General features: G+C 29.8%; 1 protein-coding gene across 1 annotated transcript in view; it reads right to left on the bottom strand.

The window, feature by feature from the left end:
- The window catches only part of LOC119609610 (armadillo repeat-containing protein 8-like), a 63,788-nt gene that overhangs the window by 36,007 nt on the left and 11,134 nt on the right, over positions 1-16,647 (bottom strand). The window lies entirely within an intron of this gene.

Below are 16,647 nucleotides of genomic sequence, written 5' to 3'. Positions count from 1 at the left end.
TGCTACCCTAGAAACAATATAAACAAGTAAGAAATTATAGTCGGGCGTGGCCGACCATATGATACCCTACACCAGTTATGAATATTAAATGTGATTTATTTTTCATAATAAAGCATTTATCTTCAATATTCCCTTGTTCCGATACATTTAAGCAATTTATGGATGAAAGACTAATTTTCTGAAAGAGGCTTTATATGGGGGCTAGGGGCAAATATGGAACAAGCCCGATAAAATTTTGTGAATATATTTATATTTACATAATATTTTATTGTGCTGAATTTCATCGCGATATTTGTGTTTATAAGCTAATTTGGGACATTCAAGTAATTTTCTGAAGGGGACTTTGTATGGGAGCTAGGGTCAAATGTGGCCCGATCTTTATGAAATTTGGCAGGGTCATCAAGACTTCTATAAAACTTAGTTGTGCCGTATTTTATCGATATATCTGTATATTTAACATAATTATGAGCTCAGAAGCGCTTTTCGGGGGGTTCTGTTGTATGGGGGCTAGGTGAAATAATGGACCGATTTTAACCATTTTCAATAGGCTTCGTCCTTAGGTCAAATAAAACGTGCATGCCAAATTTCATCCAATTATCTTGAAAATTGCGACCTGTACCTTGCGCACAAGGTTTACATGGACAGCCAGCCAGCCAGCCAGCCAGCCAGACGGACGGACGGACGGACATAGCTTAATCGACTCAGAAAACGATTCTAAGCCGATTGGTATACTTTAAGGTGGGTCTAGGACGAATATTTTTGTATGTTACAAACATCAGCACAAATCCAATATACCCTCCCCACTAAAGTGGTGTAGGGTATAAAAAATTCTTTACGATATTTCATATTTACATTTTACGGTCGGTCTCTAGTCGGCAGACGGTGGCTCAGAAATTAATTTTATCGACCAAAAGACAAATGTTTTGTTTTTAATGCCATATTAAACACATTAAAACTAAAGGTGAAAGTACACAACACGCGTTGTACGCGGCAGCACGTTATAGGCTTCTGTCAAAAAAATTTAAATAGCGTATTTTCATTTAACAATTTACACACTAGTTTGTACCGCATCTGCCGCGAAAAGTTCAGCAACTTTTGACGCGTCGGCAGCTGATCAGGGTTGTATTTTGTTTTGTGTAGAATAAGAATAAACAAAAATTAAATAAATTTCACCAACAATGAAAGAAAAATATTAAAAAATAAACAAAAACTTAAAAAAAACATTAAAAGAAAGATCAAAATGAAGCGTGGTGTGTAACTTGCAGCTTGTAAAGCGTGAAAAGTTTGAAAAGCGTAAAACGCTGCCTTAAGGCAGCTAAGGTTCTAGTGGAATCTGTTATAGAATTGATAAAGTAGGAAACTATTCTCAAAATGATCGTGAACATTAGTTTTTTGCTAAAAACGATTCTAGTAGAACCGCTTCTAAAGCAACCGTTTCTAGTGGAAACTTTTGCAGAATTGCTAAAGTGGGAACCTGTGTTTAATTTTTATGGGAAATGCCCGCCATTGATAGTTTACCCATTTTTTACAAATGTTCATATGGATTTCAATGTTCGGCATAAATTGAGCCGCCACACATTGCTTCATTACATGGACAAAAATACTAAAAACAAGTTAGAGTGCTATACTCGGCTATGCCGAATCTTAAATACCCTCCACCTGTAAGCTTTTTGAAACCCATCTAAATAGTTTTATACCAAGTTCACACGAGCAGTTGAATTACTTAATTCGGCCTCTGAATGACGATAGCCAATTAACCCGTTTCAACGACACATTCGTAATTCGTTTTGAGAGTTCATCGCCATGTTGTTTTTTTTTTCATTCATTATTTTGTCATTTTTGGAATATTTGTGTGTGTGTATGATACAAAAATACGTTTGTTACATTATTTCAACAGTTTAACCCAGCCAGCAAATTTGAGTATGAGATAAATGAACTAAATTTACACTATTTAGGCTCAACTTCATGTTTCTCAGTGATAAATAAAAATACAAAAACAAAATACATTATTTTCTAATTTTTATCCCATTTTTTTAAAATTTAAGTTCGATCTAATATACCAAAAAGAAACGTAAATGATAATAATTAGATAGAATAAAAATGTATAAAAAGAACACTTTTTAATACACTAACAAGATAATTTAAAAGAAAAAGTGTTTGTATATTTCAGTAAATATATTAAGTTTAGTTTATAGTGATCAGTTGTGTGAATAGTAACACATTGTGAAATTTTGTAATGATTTTATTTAAAATTTAATATATAAAAAATAAATTTAATATATAATAAACCTAAGTGAGAGATTAGTGAGTATAAACAATTTTAAATTATTCATAAAGTAAGAGAAATAAAGAAAATGTATTATAAAGTCGCTTTTACTACATAAAATAGTGTAAAATTAGATAAATTTCCAGTTTCACTATTGCTATGGCAAAACTGGAAATTTTACTAATTTTACGCACTTTTATGCTATAAAAAAGTGACTTAAAAATGAGACGAAATCGACTCACTAAGTAAGTATTAAACAGGAGGAACAGTTTCTTACCAACGCGGTCACTTTTCTTCCTTTCAAATTGTGCAATATTAGATGTTTTTTAGATATTTTTACCTACACGTTGTTACGTTATGGATACTATTTAGATAGCAATTGTTTGCAGGGAAGTTGTATATTTTCTATTTATTTGCATTTGTTTTCAATTTTATTTTTTTATTGTCTCCAACCAATGAAAACAAACAGCTGATTATGATAAAATACCCGATAAAAATTAGAGATGACTCTCATTCATTCGTCATTCGGCATAACTTACTGACTCTAAACGGCTGAGATTTTCATAATATTTTAACCAGGTGTAGCAAACATAATTTAAAATTGTTTGACGTAAACATTTTTTCTTCCTCTCATTTGGTTTAGGAGTTACAGACACTTTTTATATATCATTCGAAAGGGCTTTTGAAAAGCTTTCAAACGATGTATAACATAACTCCTTCCATTAACCCATTGAGCGCCATCTCGAAAGAATGTGATTTTTATACAAATTTAATAATTTCTCTTTAAATTACGATATGAACACAACATATAAACTGAAAAATTGAATAGGATATAGAATGAATTTTCATTTGATGTATATTGCAAATTCCTAGACCATTTAATGCCTTAGAATTATTGAATTAAAAACTTAGTTTCAATATATTTTCTAAATTAATTGATTTATTTCGCACGTTTAGTTATTATATTCATATTTAAATTGAAAAATAAGATTTGCTTAAACCAATTTTTAACAAAATCATACTTTTTCATTCAATATATTTATTAGGCTTCGTTTCAAAAAATAAAATGTTTCCCGATTTTGTGATATCACAACTTTTTAGAAGGTTTTTGCATCAGTAATTACTATGCTGTAATAATTTTTTCAAAATTCCAACTCCTTCCTCTGCATATCTGAGGCGGAAACCACTGATTTTGAGCGACATTTTTTACAGAGCAGAAACTGTAGAATTTATAGTAAATCATGCTTTAATAATTGAAAAAAATCAATAAGAATGAGCTTAATTTCACACTTTTATAATGCTTCAAAAGTGCATTTAGTATTATCCAAAGATGCACTTTTTTCAAAAAATATTTCAAAAAAATTTTTTCTTTGTGCATAATCAAAGTATTCTTTTTGCTGAGACAAATGGTGCAAAAACAAAAATTTTATCATTAACCCTTTAGATGTGACGAGACTTTAAATTTTCAGATTTTAAACTTTACAACGCTATATTTCGAAAACCACGAAAGTTATAAGGCCCAAAATTTGTCATTATACAAGTTATATATGGAACATTAATTCGATGGAGTTTTATTAAATTCGGAGATGATGATGAAAAACACCATTGTTTGATGGGAAATTATTAAACTACAAGCCAACATTATAACCATCATAACTCCTAAAGGGATTACAATAAATTAAAAATTTTAACACTATTTTTTTAAGGGCATTGAATATTATATTTACGAATAATAAAATCAGGTTTTGATTTTTTTTTAATTGCATTTTTTCTTTTGCTCTTATGTATTTATAATGCATCTAAATTCTGTCAAATTAAGTTTATATCAGGGACCGTAACCGTTATGATTTTTATAATAAAACTCAGAAAATAATAATTATTTTGGTTTTTTATTTTTTTTGGTGGAAATAATAATTATTTTCTGATTTTTATTTTTTTGGGCAGAAATAAAAATCAAAAAATTATTTTTATTTTTTTTTTTTTTTTTTTTTTTGGCAGTAATAATAATTATTTTTTGATTTTTATATTTTTGGCAGAAATAAAAATCATTAAGGTAATATCATTTTTGTTTATTCATTTGTTTGTTAATTCGCTTGATATTTTTCTTTGCTTATTTGTTTATTTGATCTTAGATAGTTTCTTTGTTTGTTCGTTAGTTTGTTTATTTGTTCGTTCGTCAGTGTCTTTATTTGTCCGTTTAATTGTTTGTTCGTTAGTATGTCTGTCTGTCTGTTTGTTTATTTGTTTGTTCATTATTTTATTTTAATATAAAATAATATAAAATATAGATATATTTAGTTATACATTTTATTATTTATAAAATTGTTTCTTGATTTGTTTTTTTGTATCAAGCTAAAATACGAATTACGTATAAAGAAGAAGAGCTAGACTTATTTTTTTTGTAATTATACATTTTCAATTAGCTAAATAAGACAATCTGTCCTAAAATAAACATGTATTTTATATTTTGTGTACTTATAACAAAAAAATAAACAAACAATTTTATAAATAATAAAATGTATAACTAAATAAATCTGTATTTTATATTATTTGATCTTAAAATAAAATAATGAACAAACAAATAAACAAACAGACAGACTAACGAACAAACAATTAAACAAATAAGCAAACAAACAAAGACACTGACGAACGAACAATGATTTTTATTTCTGCCAAAAATATAAAACCAAAAAAATAATTATTATTTCTGCCAAAAAAAAAAAAAATAAAAATCATTTTTTGATTTTTATTTCTGCCCAAAAAAATAAAAATCATTTTTTGATTTTTATTTCTGCCCAAAAAAATAAAAATCAGAAAATAGTGATTATTTTTTGCCAAAAAAATAAAAATCAAAAATTTAAAAAGCATAGTGTTTTATAAAAATATAGCTCAAAACAATAAAAATGGTATCTTTAAAGTTGTTCTCCTATAATTTCTTATATTTGATTTTTTTTTTCTTTAAAAATTCAAAGATAATAATTATTTACGATCCCTGGTTTATATATCTTAAATTTTCCTGTAGAATAGTATACTAAAGTCAGATTTGAAATATGTACAGCAGTTTTCGGACTAAAAAAATGCCGCCCAAAATCGGTATTTTGGCCGCAGATATGCAGATGAAGGAGTTGAAATTTTAACAAAATAATTACGCCAATATTAGCGCTGTTCCAAAATCTGTCATAAAAGGTATGATATCACAATTTCAAAAGTATTGCGTGAAGCCTAATATTTATATTATAAGACCACAAACAATTAAAATATTTATTATTAAAATATAATTTTTAAATACATAATTGTATTTTTGCTAGGAATTTTTCTATGTGGGATAAAATAAAAGAAAACATTAAAAAAAGTGAAAAATTATTTGAAAAAATCGCGCGATTTTTTTGAAAAATCACTTAAAAGTTATTATCATTTAATAAATACTAACATTAAAAATTTACTTTTTTTATATATAATTATATTAAACTACATATATTTTCTGCATTTAAAGGGTTAACACTATATAATACTTCGGATGTATATGTGCTTATATCGGCCACTTTTCGAATTATGGGCACTTTCACTCAATGGATTAATAATTCATATAATATGACACATCATCTGAAAGGCCTTCCCATGACCTTTCATATCATGTTATTTTTTTACAATCAAGCAAACCATTACATTTTTATACCCTTCACCTTCGTGAGAAGGGTATATATAAGTTTGTTATTCCGTTTGTAATTTCCAAAATATAATTTTCCGACCCCATAAAGTATATATATTCTGAATCCTTATAGATAGCGCAGTCGATTAAGCCATGAAATTAGTTTTCTGAAGACCCCAGATATCTTCGGGATCCAAATCTTCAATAATTCTATCAGACATGCTTTCGAGAAGTTTCTTATTTAAAATCAGCAAAATCCGTTCATAAACAACGGAGCAAAAATCCGAGACAACCTCTGAAAATTTCATAAAAAATAAACAACAACAACACTGCTTATTCATTGCCTTTGTATTTTGTTTTTTTGAGTATTTCGTTTCGTATGTTTGGATGGCTGTGTGTTTCATTGCCTTGTGTATATTGTTTTCGTTTCTTGGTACATTCAATTTCGTATGTTTGGATGGCTGTGTGTTTAATTGCCTTGTGTATATTGTTTTTGTTTTCTTGGTGTATTGAATTTCGTATGTTTGGATATCTGTTGGTTTCATTGCCTTGTGTATTTTGTTTTTGTTTTTTTCTGTATTTCGTTTCGTATGTTTGGATGTCTGTTGGTTTTACTTCCTTGAGTATTTTTATACCCTACACCACTTTAGTGGGGAGGGTATATTGGATTTGTGCTGATGTTTGTAACATACAAAAATATTGTTCCTAGACCCACCTTAAAGTATACCAATTGGCTTAGAATCGTTTTCTGAGTCGATTAAGCTATGTCCGTCCGTCCGTCCGTCTGGCTGGCTGTCCATGTAAACCTTGTGCGCAAGGTACAGGTCGCAATTTTCAAGATAATTTGATGAAATTTGGCACGCACGTTTTATTTGACCCAAGGACGAAGCGTATTGAAAATGGTTAAAATCGGTCCCATAGAACAGGTCCCACCGAAAAGGGCTTCTGAGCTCATAATTATGTTAAATATACAGATATATCGATAAAATACGGCACAACTAAGTTTTATAGAAGTCTTGATGACCCTGCCAAATTTCATAAAGATCGGGCCCCATCTGAACCTAGCTCCCATACAAAGTCCCCTTCAGAAAATTACTTGAATGTCCCAAATTAACTTATGAACACAAATATCGCGATGAAATTCAGTACAATAAAATATTATGTAAATATAAATATATTCACAAAATTGTATCGGGCTTGGTCCATATTTGCCCCTAGCCCTCATATAAAGCCTCTTTCAGAAAATTAGTTTTTCATCCATAAATTGCTTAAATGTATCGGAACAAGGGAATATTGAAGATAAATGCTTTATTATGAAAAATAAATCACATTTAATATTCATAACTGGTGTAGGGTATCATATGGTCGGCCACGCCCGACTATACTTTCTTACTTGTTTTTTTGTGTATTTACTTCGTTTAGCGTTGTTGTTGTTCATTATGTTTTGCTATTGCTATAATAAAGATATAGTCGGGAAAATGAATTTTTAAATACACTATGGTGAAGGGTATATAAGATTCGGCACAGCCGAATATAGCACTCTTACTTGTTAACTTTATATATACAGTTTTTGAACGTCTATAACTCCATAACTATAATAGAGCAAACCAAAAATAGTATCGTTAGATTCCGTATTAAAAGTACTATCAATGGAAAAAAAATTAAAAAATTTGGAGCCGTTTACGTACAGCTTGTGTAATTCGCAGCTAAAATTTTGTATGGCGAATCATGTCATTAGTAAGTAATTGGGGGCTGAATGATGAATTAGAGCGTGAATTACGAATAATTGCACCGTGTGAACGGGGTATTAGAGTTTTAATAAATTGTGAAAATTTAAAGTTTGCTTCCCTGATGAGGGTGCTATCATTTCGAAAATATTTAGTAGTTGCTTTATACACCTATGGAGCTAACTTTGATCAAGTCTATAACTAGTTTATGGACCTGTTATGGAAAATATGACCAATTTCACAGAATGGTTTATCGATACACAAAATGTACTATAATAGATTTTGTCCATATATACTTGTATGTTAATGAAATATATGGGTAAAGTGACTCAAGGAAATGGATCTTATACATATAAGAGCTTTGACCACATATGGGCTGATCCAAACATTTTTCAGAATGATTTATACATACAAAAAAATACTCATGTCAATTTGTATAGCGATATCTCTTTTTGTCAATGAAATATGACCGTTTATCGGAGACCAGAGAAATTATGGGCCCACCCAGAAAAAAATTAGGAGTCAAAATTTAGCTTATAACGATAAAATAGTTATTATATTTTTTCGTATTTTGTTTAATACTTAAAGTCAGTTTCTGGACCAAAAAGTTCTTTAAAAATTTACAAATTGATAATGAGCTTAAATTAGGAAATTTTTACTAATTTGTAGACAAATCTAAGAAACTTTTTTCGAGAAATTATACTGAAATCAGCATTTTCAATCACTGGTAGGGAACTAAGGACACTTTCAAAATAGTTGTTTTAATTTTTCCACGTGCAGTAGATTTTAAGAAATGTTCAGTTTAAATTTGGTCACACTTTACTTTGAATTGTAGTGCCCCTGGTGTAAAGTGGCAAAAGGCTTCGGGGCATTTTATTAACTACAAAAATACGTACCATTAACCATACAAAATTTCAAGCGATTTTCTTGCTATTTGAAAAATTACATGCAATTGATGAAACTCTGAAACGATTATGCAAAATTCTGGACAAAATCATTAAAAATTTGGGCTCATTGCAAGATTTCAAAATTCTTAAAAAAGAACAAAATTACTGTCCTAGGAAAATATGAAGAGTCCTTGAATTTCGACAGAGAAAACAAAACAACTTTTAATTTGACAAACAATTTTGAGTTGTTCATTAAAGAGTAAAACCACCGTTTTTGTCTCATCATTGTTTCTCAAATACATCCATTTATACAAAAGTATGTTTAAAAATATTATTGTTATTCATTAGCTTTTATGCATCCACACTTAAGTTTTGGCTGGATTTAGACACCACTTATTAAATCCGATGAAATAAAGGTTTAAAGGTCAAATATCGTTAGATATACAAAAAACATACCCAAATAATTTTACTTATTAAAATATCCAAATCTTCCTCCAATTAAAAAAATTTCGGAATTTGTTAATGGTAAATGGAAAATGTGTGCTGGAGTTATTCAAAATCATTATTTAATTTGAAAAGCTTGCAATAAATACGGCGCTACATACAGAAAAAGTTGTGCAGAATTTTTGGTGGGTAATTTTCTAAAAGTATAAAAAGATATCGAATGATGAATTCATCCAAATTTTATATGAACAATGCTTTATATGCCTCATTTGAGAGGTCTACCTATTTATATAAGATTTGCAAAAGTGCTGTCTTTCGGGACACTCTAATGAGTAGTCAAATACATATCTTCATGGTTTTTTAGATTTGAGCTGCATTTAAAAAAATGGCAACCGAATTTATATCAAGATAATTTTTTCATGGTATGTTTAACTGATCACAGATTTTTATTGTTATCTCGATTTAAATATTAGTGATTACGCATCTTTATTGTTTTCTCGAATTGGGAGTTATTTAAAGTAAATTTTTAAATAGTTATATAAATATAAATTTTAAGGGGAGATAAGAATGATTTTCTAGATAGATTTAAGTGTTATATAAAGAACCACAGCCGATTTAAATTCGAATTTTTGTGAAAATGTAATATGAATATATCATTTACCCTATTTTACGATCGTAGGAAACTACATCCGATTCTGATTTAAAATTGTTATTTTCTGATACACAGCAGATTACAGGTTTTGAAATAAAAATAGTTTTCCGGTGGAAAATATAAGTGATGGGAGTCTTATATATGGATCTAGAACAATATAATTTTGATAAAAAATGTTCATATGCTATTTTCTCGAACGTAGTAAACTACATCCGATTCTGTTTTCAAATAGTTATTTTTTGAGGATATACAGCCGATTACAGGTTTTGAAATAAGAATAGTTTTCCGGTGGAAAATATAAGTGATGGGAGTATTATATACGGATCTACAACCGATTTTACGCTTTAGATGAAAATCGATTTTTGATAATAAATTAAATTGATTACAGATTTTTATTTTACGTAATCGTAAAGTTAGTTAAACATTATAGAGTTTTCAAATAAAAATAAATTTTTGATTAAAAATTTAACTAAATAATAATTCTTATATAATATAAGAAGTATCATGATCTTTAGCATTATAAATGTAACAAAAAGTAGACGGAAAAAAGTCATTGCATTTCATTAAGATCACAACATTCCTGAAATTAGTGGTATAGGTGTATTTTTTTGGATTTTATGTATTAAATATTCTCTTCCTCAAACTAACCTAACCTTCCACGAACTATTATCATGCTGAATTTCATGAAGCATAAAATCCAGATCAAAAAGTTGATTCCAAAAATACACTGTATGTTGCCAAATTTCTTGAAAATCGGTTCATATTTTTTATATTTAACCTAGAAATTTGGTGTTATAGGTGGTATTATAAAAGTGAACATAAAAATATGCGTAGCATCCAATCAATATAATATAGAGTCTTTTTTAACTTCTGAGGTTATACCTATTAATATGCCGAATTTTATGTAAACCGGTTTAGTAGTTATGTAGTGAAAGAGTAAAAAGAGTGTCATATATATTTATTATTAAATACATATTATACGTTTTGAAGATGTAATGTTTCGTAATGTTCATTCCACAACATTCATTATAATAGTTTTTATGAAAATCGGATCAGAAGTTTTTTGTATGCCTGAACGTAAATTTGGTTTAATAATTGTTTTACAAAAAGTTGGTGTAAAAAGGGGCATGGCGTCCAATCCAGATCCTGAGGTCAGACCTATTGGTATACCAAATTTCATGTAAATCGGTTCAGTAGTTTTCTGTAAGTCTCGAATGGAAATTTTGTATGACAATTATATAGAAAAAAAGTGAGAATAAGAAGAATCGTGATGTCAAATCATCACTTTAGAATAGAACTATTAGTGTTTTAAATTTCATGTAAATCGGTTCAGTAGTTTGTCCGTGAAAGCGTAAAAACAGACATTCTCTTTCATATAATTATAGGATAATATATAGGTAAGGATAATTCTATAAAAAGTGGGCGTAGAAAGGGGCGCGGCATCGGATCACTATCTTATATATAGCCTATAGTTTTTTCAGACTTATATATATATATATATATATCTCCTTATTCTTTCAAATGACTCGAATAATAAGAATATGATGATAGTGAGAATAAAAATTACAAATAATAAGAAAATAACCGAAATAATTTACTATCCATTTTCAATTAATAAAAAATAAATTTTAGTTATATTATATTTTATTTCTTTGGTTAAATATTGGTATAATGTTGTGGGTCTATTTCGGTTGCAATTTCTATGTGAACTAGGAGAAATAATGGACTAATTCAAACTAAACAATGCGCGACAGATACTTTATATGGGAACTATGATTAAATATGGACATACCATTTTGAATATAAACAAGTAAGAGTGCTATATTCGGCTGTGCCGAATCTTATATACCCTTCACCATAGTGTATTTAAAAATTCATTCTCCCGACTATATCATTATTATAGCAATAGCAAAACATAATGAACAACAACAACGCTAAACGATATAAACACACAAAAAACAAAATACACAAGGCAGTAAAACCAACAGACATCCAAACATACGAAACAAAATACAAAAAAAAAAAAAACAAAAACAAAATACACAACGCAATGAAACCAACAGACATCCAAACATACGAAATTCAATACACCAAGAAAACAATATACACAAGGCAATGAAACACACAGCCATCCAAACATACGAAACGAAATACTCAAAAAAAAAAAAAACAAAATACAAGGCAATGAATAAGCAGTGTTGTTGTTGTTTATTTTTTATGAAATTTTCAGAGGTTGTCTCGGATTTTTGCTTATATCTCCGTTGTTTATGAACGGATTTTGCTGATTTTAAATAGGAAACTTCTCGAAAGCATGTCTATAAGGATTCAGAATATATATACTTTATGGGGTCGGAAAATTATATCTTGGAAATTACAAACGGAATGACAAACTTATATATACCCTTCTCACGAAGGTGAAGGGTATAAAAAACATATTTAGTATAAGCTCTAAAACCATATCCGGAAGGTCCATTTGTATGGGAGCTATACGAAATAACGGAGAGGTTCTCACCAAATTGAAGTTTCGCCTTTTTTTGACCAATATAAACCTATGTGCCAAAGTTTATTATGATATCTTCAAAATTGTGACTTGCACTCATACAAACATATTTTAAATTAAGTCGCGGGAAGACGGACAGACTCTAGAATAGCCCTAAATTTTTTTAATTCCAAACTTTATTTTTTTACATGAAAATAAATAAATAAACAAATACGACAATAACAATAAAAAATTAATTTTACCCTCCCCTGAATTAAGAGCCATTTTCGACGCTTTTACCCCAATGTGTGTTGTCTTGAATTATTTGATCCGTAATCCTTGCAATTCAGTCATTCATTTCTGTAGATTATATTTATTCATTAACTTCAATTTTGACCATAATAATGCTCACAATTTACCCGCCAAAATCCTTAAATGTACGTATGCAGTGAATTCTGCGATCTCACATTTTGAAGAGAAGAAGGAAACGTTTCATATTCATGTAGTTTGGCCGTAAATTTTATTGCATCGTTAATATTTCATATCTGCACTTATTCGTTTATGGTATAAATAATTAAAAAAAATATATATTTATTTTAATTTAAATTTCTAAACGTTTTCAGATTGATAATAAATAGTTTTGATTAATTTTAAAATAATTGTTTTGGAAAAAATATGATTATTTTGACAACCATTTATTGATATTGAAGATAGGATTACACATATTGTGTTTAAAAATTAATTTTACGCATAATGAATGTAAATTTAAAATTTTATATGTTTATCTAATTATAAACATGTTTCACGGAATCTAAATTACTAAATTTTGTATGTATATTTAACTAGAAAATAAGTAAAAAGTTTCGATAAACATTTTTCGTCTAAATTTACATAATTTTAAATAAAAACTTACTTACTTTATAATAGTAAATTTACATTCATTTTTTAGAGTGTAGGATATATTTATGTATACATAGTGGCATTATCAATAGTTATAAAAAGGAAAACAAAAAATATGATCTAACAAATATTTTTTAAGCGCATTAAATATGCCGTAAAAAACTGAAAATATGCTCACAAAATTTTTAAAGCATATGCTCTAAAAATAAAAGTTTAATGATTAAAAAATTAACATTAAAAAGCTCAAAAATACTGAAAATTTTAATAATCAATATTAATCTACAAGATTTGTTTTGATAACACAGTGAGAGAAAATTTTAAAATTTCAGTGTTACACATAGTTTAAAGAAAGGTTGCTTATTTCTCCAAACAAGTTTATTTTGAAAGTTATTTTAAATTTTGTTTGCAAATAATCGCACAAATAATTAAAGTAGAGTAATTTTCCATAACAAAAAAAATTTAATTCTTTTTCAATCAAATTTTAATCTTGGGTTTAATTTGCATAATTTGTATATATCTGGCATTTAGATTTATTTTAACTTGACTAATAACATAAAATTTTGCATACGAAACCTCTCGTAAACGTTGAGTATTTTGAGTTACTCTCATACTATTTTCTTACTATGACATAAGGGTTACCGAAGTGCATAATTATGATATAGATTGAACACAGAATATTTTACGAAAAATTTCTTAAAGCTACACACAATTGATAACAAATCAGAATAATTTACACATTTTAGTAACAATTTTTACAATTACTCAACTTTAATCAATATTAAAAAAAAACAAAAATTTAGTTTCTCTGAACAATACCTTGCTATAATATTATTTACGCGTGTTAGGGTTACCATCAAGCTTATTAACAGAATTCCCAATAATTGAAATTATTGTTCGTGAAGAAAAGTATAATTATTCGAAAAATAAACATTAATCACGCTAAGCTCTCTCCTGTCACAAAACTATATCACTTGCGAAATAAAACTAAAGGTGAAGCAGGAGATATTGTAAAACGCTATCCCCTATCACATGAAAACTTTGAACTTGCGTGAAATGCACTATAAACTCTCGATTTAATATTCCACCCGCAACCATGGAAGATAGTAAGAAGGATTCAGTCGTCAGTTAATGATTCTTTAGCAACTCTCAGGACTCTTGGTGTAGAAGTAGATAGTTGGGACCCTATCCTAATTCGATTAATTTCTACAAAGCTTCCAGATTTCACTCTTTCCCTTTGGGAACAATCTTTATCCTCTCCTCGAGAACTTCCGCAAATGTCGCAATTGTCCCAATTTCTCGTCGATAGATATGAGGCTGTAGAACGCTTAACAAGTATAAGAACCTTAATATTACAGAAAATCCCCAACAAAATATACAAACATATAAATCGCAAGAAAATCTCAACATACCCTTCTGCAAACTCTGCAGTGAAAATCACTCTTTGAGAATATTTCCCAAATTTCGAACTTTGGCGGTACAACAAAGTGTAGATTATGTATTCAAAAATAAATTTTGCAATAACTGTTTATCTCAAACTCATCTCAAGGCAAAGTGCAAAAGTAAGAACACTTGCTTAATGTGCAAAAAATCCCACAACACTTTGCTGCACATGAAACAGAAATTCCAAAATGTCTCTCAAAGAATTAAAATTCCCAACCTCACGAAGCGTCAATCGAAAACGTTAGTTTCTCACGTCAATCTGCCTCAAATAAAATCAACTCGGAACAGAATAAAGCTCAAAATGAACATGCAACAGTCTCGACTCAGGTTCAAGCTAATTTTTCCACTAGCAATGAGAATATTCTCTTACGCACTGCTTTAGTACAAATAGAATATCAAGGCCAATTGTATACTGTAAGAGGGTTAATTGATCCACAACGAACATTTTTAACTGAAAAGATTTAACAGAATTAGATCTCGCAGATCCAACTTTTAATGAAACATCACAAGTGGATCTTATTCTAGGCAATGACTACGAGCATTTTCTTAACATTGAAGGAATTAAAAAGAACATTTGTGGTCAAACATCCGCATACAACACCATATTTGGATGGGTACTTAGTGGTCCAATGAAAACAAAGTCTATTCAATCTTTTACTACTTCAGTTCTCATGCGTGAAACTTCAGAACTCAATGAAATATTGAAAAAATTTTGGGAGCAGGAAGAAATTCCTACAACTCGACCAGTCTCAGTAGAACATGACTGCGAAAAGTTTTATGTCCAAACAACCACTCGAAATGAAGAAGGTAGATACATCGTAAGATTACCTTTCAGAAAAGAGTTCCCCGAAAAAGTCTTCTTAGGTTCGTCCTGCTTTGTCGCCTTAGCTCAGTATTCCAGAATGAAGAAAACTCTATCAAAAGACTCTGAACTTCAATCACAATATAAATCAGTTCTTAATGAACACATAACCTTAGATCACATGGAAGAAACATCTCCCTATGAAATTGTATCCCAAGGTAAATACAGCTCATTTTATTTACCACACCACGCAGTTGTTCGCCCGGAACACAAAACGACAAAAGTAAGAGTCTTATTCAATGCTTCAAGGAAGTCAAAATCGCAATTTTCGCTTAATGACATCCTTTACACAGGTCCCACTCTACAGAACGATCCATAATACGCCACGTATTTAGTGGCGATATACAAAAAATTTATCGTCAAATACTTGTACATCCTTTAGATAGACCCTTTCAAAGGATTTTATTCCAAACTCAAGTTGACAGTCCCGTTAAAGATTACCAATTGAAAACAGTAGGTAGGTATACTACATCAAATCCGAAGAAATACACCTAGGCCACTATGTATCGGACCTGTTGTGCGCTCCTTATCATGAAATAAAAGGAACTGAATGGATTATTTTTCAGTGTTCATAAACTCAATTTCCTGAACGTAATTCCTTAGTCAGGTAACCCAGTCGTGGTAAAACAGAGTAAAGGTGACAAAATGCCACCCTGTGGTATACCGCGAAATACCTTTTTCCTGATAGTTATATCGTACATCTCGCAGCTTATTCATCTGTTCCTTAGCATGTGGTTACGTGCTCCAGTTACGGAGCACACGGTAAACATAAAACTGGTCTAGGGATTGGATATCAGTGTGCACGTTATTGAAGGCGCCTTCGATGTCAATGCATAACGCCAATGTATATAGTTTGCTATCAAAGGATGCACTTATGTAGTGGACAACTTCGTTTAAAGCGGTTTCCACCGATCGTCCCTTTACATAAGCACGCTGCTTAAATTTTAGGTCTTTGTCGGGTATACTGCATTTAACCATACTATCGACTATCCGTTCCAAGGTTTTAAGTAGGAAGGACGTAAGACCTATCGGTCGATAAGACTTAGGTGTCGAATAGCTAGGTTTCCCTCGTTTTGGTATAAATATTACCCTTGCATCCTGACATTTAATGGGGGTATATGTGAATTTCAAGCATGCAGTGAATATCTGAGATAGATGTACGGAAACCAGTCCCGCCTCCATCTGTAAAAGTGCCGGGAAAATCCCATACGGCCCTGCAGCTTTATAGGGAGCGAATCTCTTGATTGCCCCTTTAACCATATCAGAAAAGTTTCCAGGAGTCTCGTTTGGCTTTACGAACAATTTTCTTATATTCACCAAGTTTACTACGATACTCATTCC

This window comes from Lucilia sericata, unplaced genomic scaffold (genome assembly GCF_015586225.1).
Source record: "Lucilia sericata isolate MDLA Ls3-8-SP2 unplaced genomic scaffold, ASM1558622v1 Contig001016F_arrow, whole genome shotgun sequence".
Classification (NCBI taxonomy): Eukaryota; Metazoa; Arthropoda; class Insecta; order Diptera; family Calliphoridae; genus Lucilia; species Lucilia sericata.
Note: the sequence above shows the minus strand (reverse complement) of the source record. Positions and strands in the feature narration are given on the sequence as shown.